The sequence below is a fragment of the Balaenoptera borealis genome, assembly GCF_965194805.1.
Source record: "Balaenoptera borealis genome assembly, chromosome: 2".
Taxonomy (NCBI): Eukaryota; Metazoa; Chordata; class Mammalia; order Artiodactyla; family Balaenopteridae; genus Balaenoptera; species Balaenoptera borealis.
Window position 1 is genome coordinate 47360058 of NC_138867.1, and position 17751 is coordinate 47377808.

The 17751-nt window shown below is 40.0% G+C and overlaps 1 protein-coding gene across 2 annotated transcripts in view; it reads left to right on the forward strand.

Annotated features, from left to right (window-relative positions):
- The window catches only part of RAB3C (RAB3C, member RAS oncogene family), a 314700-nt gene that overhangs the window by 64922 nt on the left and 232027 nt on the right, over nt 1-17751 (forward strand). The gene's annotated exons all lie outside the window — the stretch shown is intronic.

A 17751-nucleotide genomic window follows, 5' to 3' on the forward strand; every position in this document is an offset into this window, starting at 1 on the left:
GGTCATTTCTTGTTCATGCCTCTGGAAACTATAAGCAAAACTTTCCAGGGTTGATATTAGGCAGCCCCTTACCATTTCTTTATCATTTAAGAAAATTCCAATATTATCATTTTTCTGTGAATCAGGCATTTATCAGAAATCAGTGTCTCAGTCCTTAAGTTTTGTTTTCCTGAGGACACATGCATTTTATACCCCTTAGTTTCATTTTAGATTGAAAATTTTCACAATTATTAGTATCATTTAGATCTTGGAAGCCCAAATGTCTGGGAATCAGTGACCTGGGGGTTTGTGTGGTATAACCCCGCTAGGCTGGACAGCGTGGAGGGAACAGCTGGATAGCCCGGCAGGCACCCTGTTTTAGTCAAACAGACCCCAGGATGGCTTTTTCTTAAATGACCAGATGTTTATGAGTGATCACTCTGTGCTGTATAAAGTGCTAGACTCTGGAGGTGAGGGAGCGAAGGACTTTTAAGCTTCCTGTCTTTCGGCGACTTACAGGATAATGACACAGAAATAAGTGTGGAAATAAATGAAGAACAACCAAATGAGAAAAGCAAAGGCTCTTTATGCTGAACTCGATAGAGCTAGGGAGTCAGCCACCATTGTATTTTGGCAGAGACTGAAAGGCAGGAAGAGGAACGGGAAAGCTTTCTAGGAGAGAAGAGGGAAGGCTTCAGGTGATGTCCTGAGTGATTGGAGGCTGTTGGCCGGGGAAGTTGTAGGTGAGGTCACGAGAAGGGGGGACTTCTTTCTGATTGGTTAGGGCTTTCTGATTAGTTGGCTTTCTCTGATTGGTCCTAAGTTGGAAGTGGGGACAAAATGAGAAGAAGCTGTCGGTTGTTAATGAAGTCCTGACCCTTTGGGGCCAATAGTTTATAGAAATTATTTAGCTTCCTGGATTGTCACTAGAAATAACAATCTGGCTTCCTGCAAGTCTGACTTACAGCAGGCTGGCATTCTGAGTTGTTTTTTGGAGATGAGGGGGGCGGTTTCCTGGCCGGTTGCTGCAGGTTGTGGGTCAAAGTTTTATTTTTATATATGGTCTGCCCGTTGTCCGTTTGTGTATTCAGACTCACAAGCAAGCCAAACACAAGGCCAGCTTTAATGAGGGCAACAAGAGAGATAACACAAGGAGAAATAATGAGTTTTGGTGTCCGATGATTTGATTCTGGGCAAATTACGTAACTCTGTTATGTCTTAGTTTCATTTTCTATAAAATAAGGATAAGAATATTTGCCTTAATAACATAGTATGTGGAATATGGTTTGTATGGTGTTCTCATATTTTTTGGGCCCATTTGTACCTTTAAAAATTATTGAGGACCCCAGAGATCTTGTGTATATGTGGGTTATATCTATTAATATTTACGTACTAAAAATTAAAACTGAAAAAAGTTTACTAATTTATTTAAAATAACGATAATAAACACATTGCATGTAAACATAAATTACATACTTTTAACGAAAAAAACTACATCTTGAAAAACAAAAATGTAGTGAGAAGTGTGATATTGTTTTGTATTTTTGCAAATCTCTTTAATGTCTGACTTCATAGAGGACAGCTGGATTCTCATATCTGCTTCCTCATTCAGTCCGTTGCTATATCACATGTCATGTAACCTATAACCTCTGGAAACCTCCGCTGAACACTTGTGAGAGAATGAGAATGAAAAAGATAGATAATAGTTTAGCATTATTTTTAAAGTTTACCTCAGAGACTTTCTGAAAGAGTTTGGGGGCTCCCAGGCCATATTTTGAGTACAGCTGCTCTAGGCCTCAAACAAATTATTAATAATATTAGCCGAAGTTTATAGCACTGTTGACACATATCTGAAAGGGCACATCTTTTTTTTTTTTTTTTTAACATCTTTATTGAAGTATAATTGCCTTACAATGGTGTGTTAACTTCTGCTTTATAACAAAGTGAATCAGTTATACATATACAATATGTTCCCATTTCTCTTCCCTCTTGCATCTCCCTCCCTCCCACCCTCCCCATCCCACCCCTCTAGGTGGTCACAAAGCACCGAGCTGATCTCCCTGAGGGCACATCTTTATATAGAGGTACTGCCTTCTCCTCCCATGTGCTGGTAGGTAAAGGAAGGAGATCTTCTGACAGTAGGTGGCTTTCCTGGAAGCCAGGTTTGAGGCTCAGAGCAAAGAGTGCAAGTCTTTGTAAATAGAGGCTGAACCAGAAGGAAGTTTTTCTGTAGTATCTGAATGAGGGAATGAGAAAATTAAAGCACAAACCCACATCTTTTATGGCAATAAAAGCTGTTATGGCAATAGCAAGTGCCAAAGACTGGAAAGTAGGTCCTGCTCAAATCTTCTCACTGGAGCAAGAATCTCCCCTCATTCTGGGGAGGGAGGCAGGTGACAAGTGTGGCAAATCCTCTCCCAACTCCTACTTAGTTTACAAACTGGACACCAGAGCACAGAGGCCATTTGATTTCCTGGCATAAGTCTCAGAGAGAGCACTGCTGGTGAAAGCAACCTCCTGGATTCTGGAATTCTAATCTTTCAAAGTTTATCAGAGGCTAAGTGTTAATTTACACTAAATTATGCATAACTGATAGACTCACATCTGAAATATACTAAAGGTAGTAGCTTGTTAACCGAAGGAATGAAGGAGCTCACAGCAATGGGTGTCACAGTGGGACCACCTTCCCTGACCTCTTCAACTTATACCACCCGTGTGAAAGGCTGACCCAGACTCCTGAGGTACATTGTTGCCCCTTTATGGTAATGGAGGGGAATAATGTGCAGATATAAATCATTTCATTTTATCTTAGCCAGTAGATCTGTCCTCCTCTTTTAAGAAAAAGTACAGTAGTGGCTTTTTTTACCCCTTCAAATCTTGCAAAGCAATTAACCTCTGGGTCAAGATAAGCTCAGATTTCATCTCTACTGTTTAATTCTTCACAAATTTATGGTCAATTGGAAACAAGAGAGTGAGAATTGAAAGCGTTTTTCCACTTTGCTCTATGGCATGCTTCCGTGAATGCTGTAACGAAGTCTGTACGTCTGGTTTTGAGAGTAAAATTCTAAATTAAGTTTTGTAGTAACATAGCTGCCAAGGGTTGAAAACAGAGGTGGAAGGACAGGTCCTTTACTCAGGTACTGGTGAAAATCAAGACCTTCTGAGACCTTTTTGCCTGGCCTTGTTGATGATACCTACTCAAACAATGTAAAGGCAATGCTATGGTTGGGAGGCTCTTGACTCTGCAGATGGGCTGATCTCGGAATATGAGAGAAAAACACATATGAAAGTAAGCACAGAAGGCTGTATGAAGCAGGGGCCTGGCGTTTATCAGCACCATCCTTCCCCAGAGGAGTGTCCAGTCAATGATTTTAGCACGGAAACCACGGTCTCTCCAGAGAGACAGTCCTCACAGTGTGGCCCCAGAGGCAGGCCTTTGTCAGAATCATTTGGAGAATTTGTTAAAAATGTAGATCCCAAGCCCACCGAGTCAGAATCTCTCTGTGAGCAGAACCAGGGAATCTGGATTTCTAACAAGCTTCCCAGATGAGTCTGATGCAATAAAGTTTGATAACAGCTGCTCTAAAGAACAGGTCCCACTCAAATGGGCCAATGTACTCCTGTCACATCGTGTCTGCTCACGAAGAACAGGAGGTAGGTCTACGTTAGTCTGTTAAGGTCGAGGATAGATACGGGGAGGCGTAGACTTAGATATTCAGATCTGATCTCCTTCTGATTTCTGGACCAATGTACTCCTGTCACATCGTGTCTGCTCACGAAGAACAGGAGGTAGGTCTACGTTAGTCTGTTAAGGTCGAGGATAGATACGGGGAGGGGTAGACTTAGATATTCAGATCTGATCTCCTTCTGATTTCTGGACCAATGTACTCTTGTCACATTGTGTATGCTCATGAAGAACAGGAGGTAGGTCTACGTTAGTCTGTTAAGGTCGAGGATAGATACGGGGAGAGGTAGACTTAGATATTCAGATCTGATCTCCTTCTGATTTCTGGAGCCAGAGAACACCTTAGGATGACCCAAATGTGGCTTCTGGCTGGAGGTCTATCCTTTGGAGTAGCTGGAGACAGTGTATATGTGTAGCATCGAAGCTTCAGGGCCTCCAACATACTCTACCTGACACTGGGTCTACCTGCTTCTTCATCCCGTTCTCCTCTTGCCCTATCTGCCTATCATCCTTCCCTTACTTCAGGATTAAATACAGTCCTACTCCCCACCGGTTACTAACTTTGCTCCTGATTCTTTTTCCTGCTGTTTGATACATCCTTAGATACTGATGTCTACATGTACTCTCTCTCTATTCCCCTTTAGCTCAGGTTTTTATTCTGTGTCTCTGAATACATCATGAACTAAAATGGGAAGGTTCCAGTACTCTCTCGATCTCAAGCAAAGAGAGGTTTGTTTCCTCAAACTCTTTATCATTTGCCACAGTGATTTTCAAATATTTTTTAGGATATCTAGTCATTTCTTAAAGACAGGCTTGTGTGGTATCCTAGTGACTGGAGAAAACTGACTGTTTTAAGCAAGTGAGGAGCCCAGAGTCCATTCCCTTCAACTTCTTAACCCCTTACTGAGATGAAGGCAGGGAAAGTGCAGCCTGGAACACTACTATTCCACAGATCTTTTAGAATAGGAGCCTGGGGAACACACAGATATACCTCTCGCTGACTCTGTCCATGAGGCATACCCCCTGCAAAATGGAAGCTCTTATGGACAGAGCCCAGGGGCTCTAAAAACTAGGTGATGGGAAGGAAAGTGGAGGGGAGAGCATCGGCTTAGGACATCTCACCCCCAGGGGGGATCTGCTAGGACCCTAATCTTTTAATTTGTGTATTTGAGTGAAGATTCAGTAGTGCACGGAAAAACATTTGGTGGACACTCTTTCCACATAGAGAAGAGGAATGAGTCAAGATAAGAGCAAGAGATTAAAACTTGCCATTAAAAGTCATATTATTAATTGATATTTACATGATCAATCTGTCGTTTAGTTTTTTACTTTCTTCCACTAAATTATGAGCTTCTATGGGGGTCATAGACTGTGCATTATTCAACTCAGGAGTCCCAGTGTCTGTGACGGCTGGCCCATGGGAGCCACCAGCACATGTTGAGTACATGCATGAGCATGTTTATGTCTAATAGAGCTCTGATCATGCTCATTTGCTTCATAGATATTTGGTTGTGAAGTCTATTTGGTTGCAATCCTAAATTTTATCCACCTATTTCCAGTTCTCATAACCATCACCATTCTTCCCTCCCGTTATTTCAGTTGTCCGGGTTGCAGGATATTTATTCACACCTTTTAGAAGTTGGAGGAAATATTGCACAGGGAAGCAGATTCCCTGCAAGAGCCTCTACTTCCCAGAAGCCAGAGCAGCATCCTGGTTAGGGGCGCAGGCCCTGATGGCAGAGTGTCTGGGTTCAAATCCTGAATCATGGCTTCCTAACCTCTCTCAGCCCCAGTTACTTCATCTGTAAAATGGGCACAATTAGGATATCTACCTCTCATAATATGTTTATGAATAATAATAAATGTGTACATCACTTAACCTAGCACCTTGTAGATAGTAATACCCAATAAAGGTTATTTCTTGTCACTATTTGTGGCTTGGACCCAGTAAAAACCTCAACATCTAATCTCAGAAAGTTGTGTATTGTCATTTTGAGACTTTCCCCTGTTGATATAATATGACCAAGTGAGAGTGCCCCACTGTCACCACTGAGGAACATAACTCTCTGACCTCTTGAGAAACACTGGACGTTCTGTAAGATGCTAGGAGACCCACAAATTGTATGAACTCCAGGTCTCACAAAACCTGCGTTCACGCACGTTTAGACATCCTTTCCAGGGCAGTGGGAAGAAACTTGAGCTTAGTAACAATATATTGGAGGTTGCCGATCCTCACTGCAGATGGAAAAGTCATTGAAGATCAAGACTTGTAGTTGGACTAAAATAGAGATAGGAAAGGACAGCATTTATGCAAAAGAACAACACTTTTTGGTAAAAGTGCATTGTTGAATTGAATTCAGTTCAATATGGGTGCCCACAGTAAGGGGGGCATTTGACGTAAGAATACTCTGTGAGGTGACAAGGAAATGTGTTGCCTCTATGTTTATGAGTTGAATGGATGAGACATCTGAGCCATCTATTTTGGAGACACAGCTCTGGAATACTGATGTGTGTGTAAAGGTGATCAACTCTTCTCTAGTTTCTCTGAGGACAAAGGAGGAAGTGTGATACTAAAATGGCCAAATGACAAGCTTATGGTCAAACGCATAAGGAAGAATATCTTGTTTTGTCAAACATGGGATCTGTTACATGGGGTGCTTGCAGTCCATCCTTAACAGAAGCTTTCCAAATGAATACATCTTAATCTAGGTGCAGTAGTTTAAAGAAAGCAGAGTAGTGAGTTGATGACTTAAAAAGGCTGCTCCTGCCTCCAAGAAAATACTTTTTTTTGTTAAGTTGTGTCATCTGGCATGCAGAATAGATCTCTGTGTTGATAGGAACGGTTTCTAGAGAATTGGATGTTTTCTAGCCAAGCACAGAATTGTCATCCTAGGAATCAAAATCAGACTAATTGCGACTGGACCTGGAATCCTCCATGTCTTGACTGGTATTGTCAGGACCAGGGTTTGTACATCCTCAGATTCTCTCTGACTTCCTCCCTGAGTCCCTGAGGCTGTACTCTAGAGCACACTGTACCGCTTGACTGATTGTCCCCTAGCTTTTGCTTTCTTTCCTGACACAGAAAGGAAAATGAAATAACCCTTCTGTTAGAGTTTCAGAAGGTGCATGGCCACATCATAGCTACCAGGGGACCCAGGGGCATGCAGGTCACTAGATGGTGGACAGCATATGCGGTTTGATAATGGAAACAGCAGGAAATCATAGGATAGGACATGGGTTACATTTATGTTAACATGTATAATTCTTCTTATCTAATTTATAGTTGCTTTTGGGGAATGGATTAAAAGAAAACATTGGAAGTCTCTGAGTTTATGGAAAAGCAAATGTAAAAAAAAAAAAAAACAGGAAAAGTTAGAGGACCACAGAGAATATAGCATTATGTTGATTATCTTTTAGACTTATTGCTCCTGTAGCTCTCAAACCTGCAGACTTGGGACAGCTGAAATAATTACTTATTATTTTGGCTCCACCCCTACTTTGAGACCAATCCTTCTTGGATGAAGGGAATATATAAAATCCAAATGTACTTGTTCACCTGCTCAGTTTCAAATAGATCATCTACCTGGTCTTCCTGGGATCCTGATTTCCTATAAACTGGAAATTTCTGGTTTCCTTTATCTTCCATTCCATTCTCTTGCAGGTGGCTTCTGCCTAGATCTCCTTCCTTAATATCACAGTCATTTTAGAAACTGCACTCCTGCCCCTGAATGTTAATGCCTGTATATTGCTGGGATTCTGGGCAGGTGAACTTTAAGTCCTACCTTTGGACCTGTCCTTGTGTGTATGCCTCTTGATTAACCATCACTTTGCTTTTGCACTCTTGTTCCTTTCTTTACTTTTGCCTCACCTTATTGATCTGTCTGCACTCATGCTCTTGAGTTTTATGATTTGACTCCCCATGTCCCAATCCATTATTTGGACTCCATATTCAGCAAATGCTTCCTCCAGCCTATTTTCAATTAAGATTGTTTTGTCAGCTGCCTCTAATGAGGCAAGATCAAACGAAGAGGGAAAAAATGTGCCAGACTAGGATGACAAATTATTCACCCACAAGTGGTGAATCATAATCCTTCGAGTTGTCTCCTCCAAAGTTCCCCGGGGAACACTGTTGCCATGAGAAAAAAAAGAGGGCATATGAGAATTTCAACCTTCTTATTTTTGATTATGTCAACATGTTGTACATGCTTTTCTTAATTTTTTGCCTTTGTGTAACTTTTGTATATTTAATACACCACCTTAAAATGTTGGAAAAACTAATAAGGAGCATATGGAAATCAGAAATCTGATTAGGAAAGAAACTTTGGGTAGTACATTAGGTTATTTTTCTTGCCAGTTTTACAATTATTGGGTAGTACCCATGGAAGGGACTTGAGCACATGGAGAAAGCATTATCATTTAATTTATTTTATTCAAAAAATAATTTTTCGATTTTTACTTTCTATTTGAGTGGATTTAAAAATTTTACTTCTAGGTCCCCACTCTTGATGTTTTCTTATATACAGAAGAGTCATATTTGGAAAACCAAAACATTTAATAATCTCTTAATAGTCTTTCTGACCTTTATGACTCAAGAAGGAAAACAGAACAAAACCAGTCTCAAACATCCAAGCTACATTCTGTAATTCTGTACGTGCTTTTCTGTCTCTTCATTTGTACTTCTCTCTTCCTCTTTCTTTTTTTCTCCTACCGTCACTCTCTCTCTAAATGAGTAGATAATTCATTATCCTTGTATATTCTGGTGCTAGAATTATAAAAAAAAACTAGGCTCGCTATCCCTGATGCCTCCAAGTTCTTTCTGGAATTGTCCCATAAAAGGATTTAACTGAAGAAAAATGATGTAGATTTAGAGTGACTTTAAAATTCAGATATACTATATTAATATGTTCCTTTAGAAGATAAAAATTTCTAAAAGAAAAGGAGGGAAGACAAAAAGAGTAGTTGAAGCCGCCCACTCAAGTCTTAGTCATAATTAATTTTAACACTGAAGTAGATTTTTGAAAAATAATTAGTTTTGACTAGTATTTTAAAAGTACATATGGGCATTGTAGAAAATATGCAAATATAGAAAAGTAGAAAGGAAATCACGAGGAATGTTACCACCCAAAGATAGCTATTAATAGTTTGGTGTATAACTTTCCAATTGTTTTCTATATGTATAGTCCATATTTAAAAAGAAGATACATGCTATATCACCAACCGTGTTTTCTCTTCTATGTTACGAACCTTTTCTGAAATATTTAAATATACTTTGAAAGCCTGATTTTAAATAGCAACATAAGAAAAATTTATTTAAACAATCTCTTATTGCTAGTTTTCTTTTTTCTCTGATTTTTCTTTTTGCCACAGTAAATGATGGGAATTTGCATTGATACCTCTTTACCGAATTTACCTCTTTATGTGGGTGGGTAAATCGTAGGAAATAGAATTTCTCGTTTTTTAAATTTAAAATTTAAAATTTTGTAAATTCTGTTATGCCAAATTAATGTAACAGAAATTCTCCAGTTCTGCACTCCCAATAACAGGGCACAAGATGCCCATTTCACTGAACCTGTAATAGATAGCATGATCATTCTTTTGATTGCCAATTTTACATTTATTGTATTTTCACTTTCATCTCTTGGACTGTCTTTTTCAAATGTTTCTTTGCCATTTGCATTTTTTCTTACATAAGTTACTAACTTTTCAGCTATATATCTTTATTCTTATTGATTTGTGACACTTTTTTCCTGAACATAAACTTGTTTTTCTTGCAAATAAGTTTTTTCCCCCTAATTGTTTGCCTTTAGTTTTGTTTATGGTATATTTGGGACATACCTTTCTTTTCCTCTCATTTTTACGGAGCCACATCTATCAATTATTTCCTTTAAAATGATTGTTTCAAAAAACAAGCCATACTATTGTCAAAACCATTATGAAATCATAAATATGTCCTTTTTCTTTGTAAATTATAATCCATTTTACAACTCAAGCAGATGTGTTAGGCCTTAAGTATAATGGAAACTTCAGCAAAGACTAAGACCTGTGGAGCAATAATGTCAGAATAGACTCAAAGTTTGGAATTGAATATAGCAGGAAACAGATGATGTATGTCACCTGGGGCATTAGATGTGTGCACACCTTTAAAAGGAAGAATAAGGAACACTGTTAGAAGCTCTTCATGCAGTTGACATCATCATTCTAAAATGGTCTTTCCTTATTAAGTGGTTGTGAGTAGCAGATGCTCTTAGGCCCCCACCCATCTCCTTGGCCTGCTTCTGATTTTCAGCTGCAGCAGGCAAATCTGTGCATGCTCAGTGGTCTACCTCAGGCATATCACGCACGCCTTTCTGCTTTCTGCCCCAGGGCCTTCTCTTACAGCACAACTCACCAGGTTCATGCTTGCAAGCACAGCCAGGAAGTCCAGGGCTGTGAATCACCCCCAACCCCGCAATAGCCCTCAATTAATAGAGACCAGAGCCAGGGGATGGATCCTCTAGCCTGTCGTCTTTTAGATGGACAATTCTGGAAAACTTTCTGTATGCTTTTCAGAAGATTATAGCAGTATTGAGAGCCCCATACTCATCCCAATGACCCTGATAATACATCCTTACATCGTCTTTTTCTCCTCTCCTGTCTCATTCTCCTTATTACTTCACTCCTGTTTCCCAGCATCACCTCCCCAAAAAACTACCCGCTCTACGTTTTCTCAGGCTCTGCTTTTGGAGGAACTAAAATTCCAACAATGTCTTCTTAAACATATATATGTTATTTGCACTTGGATGAAATAAAATCCTCAAAGATCCTTTCAATCCTCAAGGATCTACTTTATAATTGTAAAGATGTTTCCTCTTCCTTCCCCAACAATGTTTGACCATCAGGGATTCCAATCTCTGTGTCCCCAGGTTCTGTCAAATAATCGGTGATTTTTAAAGGTACTAGAGAAGTTCATTGCATAAATGGAATCGACTGTACATATAGGTATAGTGTAAAAATCCCCTCATGCTATGCATTCTTTTTGCAAAGACACATTCTATTTCTAGTGTCTTTGTAAAGTGTGGTTGATTTCTCTCTCACCCCCTTTCCAGCTAACAATGAATCCAGAGGAGAGAAAGGAGGGAAGCTTCTCCTGATTCCTTTCCTGGAGTCAAGCTCTTACCTGGCTCTTGGAAAGAACTGAGCTTCCAGCTGCTGGCAGTAAATTTGTCTGCCTGCCCAGGAGCTATTTTGCACCAACCTACATCTCTGCCAGGAAGATGAATATCAGGAGTCAGTGTGTGGACATCAGAACTTCCAAAGTAGGATAACCATCACCTCCCTCCCCTCCAATTCTGTGCATTTAAAATAACCTCTGGGGAGAGTGAGGAAGGGAGGATTCAGGCTGACTATGAAATTACTCTACCACATTATTTCTATTTGGATAAACATTTATCCCACAAATGCCAGGAAGGTTGGCAATCACCACTGTGGAAAGAGCTCCATTACAATTTATGAGCCAACCTGCCATGCGGAAGTAATTATAAATAATAATTACTCTGATGCTTAGTGCTGTTATTATTTGAAGCTGCCCTGCTTCAGGTGGTATATAAGATGCAGCTGAAATATATGACTAAAAATACTCTAATTAGCATGGCCTAAGAATTCCTGACATGGAAGAACAGAATAAAATACCAGATGTCTTTCAGGGATGGTGTTGTCAGAGTAGGTGCCCTCTTCCATAGGATGCTAGCTGCACTTATTGTTACAAAATGAGAACAGCAATTCTTTTACTATAAGCTAGGAATCAGGTACAATATTGTAATTTTACTAACTTTCCAATTGTGTAACAGGGAGGCTTCCAAAAAATAATTTTAGTTGAGTTACATTGTTCGTATTCTGCACTAAGGTTTTAAGAACAAGGAAGTAAATCTTTTCATCAGATCTTTCCTTGGATTATGGTTTATCCCATCAGACCAAGCATCCTAGAGTCATGTGAGTGAATAAATTGCTTTTGCCACTTTTGATCTCTCCTGAAGGCTGGTTGTCAACACCTGTAATCAACTTCATATAAGAGAATCAAGCATGCTTTCTCAGATTTTTATCAGAGCAAGATTAATTGTGTGAGCAGGGCATGAGTTGACCCTTAAAGAGGCAGGGGGTGCTGCTGGAGCAACTGTGCTCAGTGGTCAATGGGACGGAGAGCTGGAGGGCTGCTTCCACACTGTCCTATCTATCAAACTTTCCCTTGTTCTCACTCTCTTATCGGAGAATGTATAAGAATGAGCCCTGCCAATTATAGTGCAAGTAAGCCCAAGGGGAAAAATAGTCATTAAGGGAGACAGGAACCCATCTGGATATAAGAAGAGAAGAGATTATGGGATTGTGTCCTAACTGATCTCCACCTCAGTATCAGCATCTGTGATTCTCAGAACCCCAGGTAGACTAAACACACCAATAACCTCATCAAACTTTTTTCCAACAATTTCAAAACAAGTCCCATACATTTATCTTATATGCAATCTCTATCTTAAAAATGTGTTGTTCATACTTCCAGATGTTAATTTTTACATCATCATTTGGAATTAGGACATACTTTCCTATTTAAAAACGTTACAGAGATGGTTAGTTTCCTGGTAGAGCTACAAACTGTATATAATTCCTAAGGTACCAAAAAAAATTAATTGTAATAAAGCGTTCTTGAGAACTATGTCGAAGAAAGAACTTTGGACTTGACTGGATACAAAAAGATTAGAAACCTGTTTAGTTTTCGAGGAAATTTTATTGCCATAGAAACCAGGGCACTGGCAAAAATAAGCCTGTGACTTTTTTTTTTTTTTGACTTTTTTTTTAAACAACCCTTGATACTAATAGAAAGTGGGTTGCAAAAACTGCATTTCCCAAGGAGGGCATCCTGTCCAATGCCAACATCAGATGAGGCCATGGAGGAACAAGGACAGGGGGTCCCAGGGTGTGGAGTCAGGGCCTGAAGTGAACAGTGAGGAAGGTGCTGCTTCCTGAGACCTGGCAGAAGACACACCTACTTATTAAAAATGCTGGCTTTGAATTGGCATATATTTTCAACCTACATTCCTTTGACAAGAATCAGCTTAATGGCTACACGTAACTATGAAAGGCTAGGGAATAGAGACTAGCTGTGCATTTAGAGGGATGTTTCACTATAGCAGATTTTAGTGAACTGTTGATAGACTGGGCCATACCTACGCTTCCCCCTCTCTGCTCATTTCCCTCCCGAGCTGACTGCCCTTGTTGCCTTCTCCCCTTCTCTGCCAGCCCTCTTGAAAGTCCCCTCTTCCTGGGTTGCAGTCACTCTTCACGTCCATTCAGTTTGGCTTCTGTCCCCACAGGCAGGTGAAGTTGTTCACACTAAGACTGGAAATTATATCCTAAGTATTAAATACAAAGACCTATTTCCAGGCCTCATCCTCCCGATACTCAGCCACTGTTTCCTTGGATCTTCCTTGGGGTCCATGGTGTCAGCCCCTCCTGATTCCCCTTTCAACTCTCTGACCACTTCTTCTAGCTCTCTTTATTAGTTGTTCCTCTCTGCTCTTCCCATAAATATTGGCACTTCCTAGATTTTTCCTTTGATCTTTTTCTTTTTCACCTCTACTCAGTCTTCCTAGATGATCCATTTGACCTATTTATGTCTCCGAAATATAAATATCTGCTTTTGACCTCTATACCATGCATGTGACTCACTAGACAATTCCATTCCTCAGACACTCAAGCTTAATAATCTAAAATGGAACTAAGTTTCCTTAAAAACTGCTCTCTCCCTGACCCTTGAGGTTCTCAGATGTCATAATGATGACTAATGTTTAGTGAATATCTTCCACCTATCATGCATGCCAGCACTGGGTGAAGCATCTGACATGCATTACATGATGAAGTCCACACAGCACGAGGTAGTCAATATCACTATTCCCATAAGAGACAGCTAAATTTCAGAGAAGTTAAGTAGTTCCCTTACAGTCACCCAGCTAGGTAGTGGCAGAGCTAGGATTTGAATATAGCTCATAGATCTCACACTGTTATCTATTAGTCTACTGTCTGACTCAATTTCTAGTAAAACGATTAATAAGATTTTTTTTAATCCTGTTTTTCTATATATATTACTTCATAAAGTTCAATAATTTGTGGGAAAAAACCAGTATTGCTTTGTCAATTTAAACACACTTTGATAGAGATGAAAATTGATGCTAATTGTTTCAATATCATAATCTGAATCCAGTTAGCTCTATGACTTGGTAACATTGTGGTCAACTTAACTTGGATTCCAGTTTCTATAAATAATTAAATAGAAGAACAATTCCTGAAGATATGTAGAAAGAGAAAAAAAAAAGTTATTCTTAACTTGGGTTCTAAAAATAGCCATAAGTGTCACCGGTAGCAGAATAGCTGAACATGCCTAAAAATAATCTGGCTAACTGTTATTGATCCATTGTGTCATTTATCCTAAATTCACCAAAAAGGATTATTTTCATATTGAACTAATATTGAGGGTCTTAAAGGACAATGATCTCTTAGCTGTTATGACTTTATCTGCTAACGTACTTGACCACCTTTCCCATACTTGAGAAATCTAAGGTTACAACATGACAGGCATCAGATTCTCAGTGGTATGTAATTGGTAATTAGCTATTCAGACCAGTTATTGGCAAATGTGCCACATTTTCATTTCGGAAATTTAGGCAAATTGCACTCCATTGAAAACATATATTAAAATGTCTGATTAGGCATCCAGGTTGGTACATGATTGAAAATAATCATTTTCTACCTTTCGAGCCATCATTTGTGACCTTCTGAATTCCCTATTGTAAGTTGCCTGTTTCTGAAATTGTGCCTTTGTGTGGTCACATCCAGTTAATTGCAACACCACCCCTGAAAAGGTTTCCTGCTTCAGTCTCCATAAAGTAGTTCATTAGCTTTGCAGGGGTTTTACTTCAATACTATATTTAGTTTGTACTCCCTGGGTTGCTGCAAACAGAAGAGTGAGTTCCCTAGGCGGGAAGCAGTGGGGTTAGAAGAACAATGAAGAAATAAATATCTGGCTTTAAAAATGGTCTGCGTTGTAAAGAACAAAGCAATACAAGGAGGCTAGTAAATCAACAGCACTGCTTTTCTAATGGGCTTTCTCTTACATGAATTATCTTGGCGAGTCAGACTTCAGCTTTCTCTAATAGGAAAAATATACTGAGAGGCTCAGGGAGCAATATCTCGTTCTTATTGTTGTTGTAATGCTCAAAATTTTATTGAGGCCTGGTATTGTACCCTCGGAGGTACAATGTGATTGGCAACTAGACTTAATAACTGCATTAAATGGGCAAGTAGAGTGAATGTGAGAAGTACAGTTAACAGAAATCATAATTGTGAGAGCAGCAGCTAAGGTAGAGGGAGATTCAATGGGCCAGGTGTCCAGACAGATGGGATATCCTGGCTTGGACCTGCCATGTGCAACCTTGGGTGAATTACTTCTATGCTCTGGGCCTCCGTCTCATCTTCCATTGAACTAGGATCTAAAGCTAAGATTTCTCGTGTCCCTTTTGGTTCTATTATTCTATGATTTAGTAATGGCTCAAGCCAAACAGTTCACCATGTTTGGAATCAACATTAGGTTGACATCCAAGGCATTCCATCAAGCAAATGGCATGGCTTAATGATAACAGAAATAGCTCACAGAAACATGTGTTAGGCTAGTGTACTCCCAGTAACCCTATGAGTAGGCATTATTATTGCCCCCATTTTGTAAAGGGGAAACTGAGGTACAGAGGAATTATATTATGGGCACAAGGACATACAGCTCACAGCTGATAAATGGCAGAGCCAGGATACGAACCTAGGAAGCCTATATTTTTAATTATCACACTTCCGACAAACAAACCACCGGTGACGTATATTCCAGAAATTCTACAACATAAATAACATAAACAATAATTCTCTTTCCTGTCTGAGTTTCAGGAAAAATGAGAAAAAAAGGCAAAATAGTTAACGGATGGAGGAAATTTTAAAATCACCTTTATTAATTATAAGGCAGATATTGGAGAGAGTTTCTTAGGTGTGAAAGCCCCAGAGTTAGACAGACTTATCCCCCAGCAATGGAAGGTAATGGTCCACCTAGGCCTCTCCTTGAGGAACAGAGCAGAGAGTGAGCCTTCCGTAAGCAGATTTGTCATTTGTTTGCTTTTGTTTTCCCCAAACCCACTAATCACATAAGTCACTCTGAGCAGAGTTGAGTGAGGGAAAGACAGAGACCAGTCGTGTTCCTCTCACTGATCTTCCCCAGGTGAAAGGAAAAATGAGGAAGGGAAAAGAAATGTCTCTATCCTAACCATTTCTCCTGGTTCTTCGTTTATAATTTCGTTCCTCATTTTCATGCTATATCTGGTGTTAAAATTGTTTAAGATATTTGACCAGTATGAAGATAAATTGTTATAACCAGCACTAGCTGAGCTGCCATCATGTCGAGCTTCTGTTCTCTGTGTCTTGTCACATTTGAAAATGGACCCAGGAAGATTGGGAAAGTTACACAGGAGCGCACAGTGAAGAAAACCTGATCCTTAAACATCGTATTTACAGAGCACAAATGAAGGGCTGATTCGGCTCTCTGTTGGTTAATAACCAAACTGAGTGGTTTGAGAATCAAGTAATATGAACAAGTAAGTGATTTATGATCAAAAGCAATTGTCATTTGGGGAACATTATTTCTAAGACAGTGTTAAAGGCAGGGGAGATATTAGGAAAGGGAAAAGAGACATGATTCGGAGGAAGCCTCTTGCATACGGCTACAAGGCCATCAGTAGACATATTAGAATCACTGGGGCTCAAGTGAGATGGAGCAGGTCTCCCTCTGCAAAGTTTGTTAGGCTGCAGCGTGTCAACAAGTGCCACAGGCTGATTATAATGCCACGGAATACAAATTGAGAGATCACTGGATTCTAATTTTGTCTTGTAGAATATGCAGAGCATACATTTCCATAACCAATCATGTGTCTCACTTCTAATAGAGAAAATATGCTTCAGATTTACAGATGCATGAAATACAGCTAACTGGAAATATGGAGGAAGAAACATAGCACCCATTACTCTCTGAGTGGACTAACTGGGGGAGTCCTAGGGTCCTTTTAAAGGCAGCAGAAAAATAAGGGCACACCATTCTTCCATTCATCCATCCACCCACCCATTTATCTAGTCTACACACGTGTTATGCGTACCCACAATTTGCCAGGTGCTATGTACAAAGAAGAAGACATAGATCTGTCTTCTTCAAGCAGACAAAAGGAAAAATGTAAGTCAGGGTTATTAGTGTGATTTGTGACAGATTAGAAGTAACCAAGCAGTGGGTATTGTGGGAGGAGAGAAAATGAGAATCTCAGTTTATGGGAGAAGTGCAGCATGTTTTCTGGAATAAGAAGTGGTAATTTCTCTGAGTCCTGAAATCAAGGAGGAGTTAATTAGGGAGCAAGGGGGTTGGGAAGGAGGGCACTCACTTGGGGCAGAGGGAACAGAATGAGGCCAAGGTGGGCCTGGGGCCTCAGGTAGCAGATACTGCGGACAACACTGGTCGGGCAGGGCCTGAAGTGAGGATCTAAGTCTTCTCTCCTCCAGGAGAGGAGACTGATTCCAGAAAGGAACTTCATGTACCTTCACTTTGCCGGTTGTGATTTGGGTGGGTCAGGATCTGGTGTCTGGAGCCTAAGGGACATTCTACCAGCACAGAATCTCATGAGGAATCTTTGAATAGGTTTTATGAGAAAGTTGAGGCCTGATGATTTTTCCCTTGGTGGTAGGCTTGATTATTTTGGGGCTGTTTTCTTTGAGTTATGGGTAGCCTCTGGGGTGCCACCCATGCCCAAACAAAGGCAGAGTTGGGACCCCCTCTGTTCTCCTCGCACTGTCTCTCACTGCACTTATCGTGTTATGCTGTCACTGACACTTAGAAACAGCTTCCGTCTCCATTTCTTGAAGGTCAGTGGGCAATGTGTTTATTCAATACCTTTGCATCTTTAACACTTGGCAGAGCCTGACACATATTAGCTCTCCATAAAGGTTCTCTAAAAGAATGAACCTATGAGTATATGATTTGGCTCTTC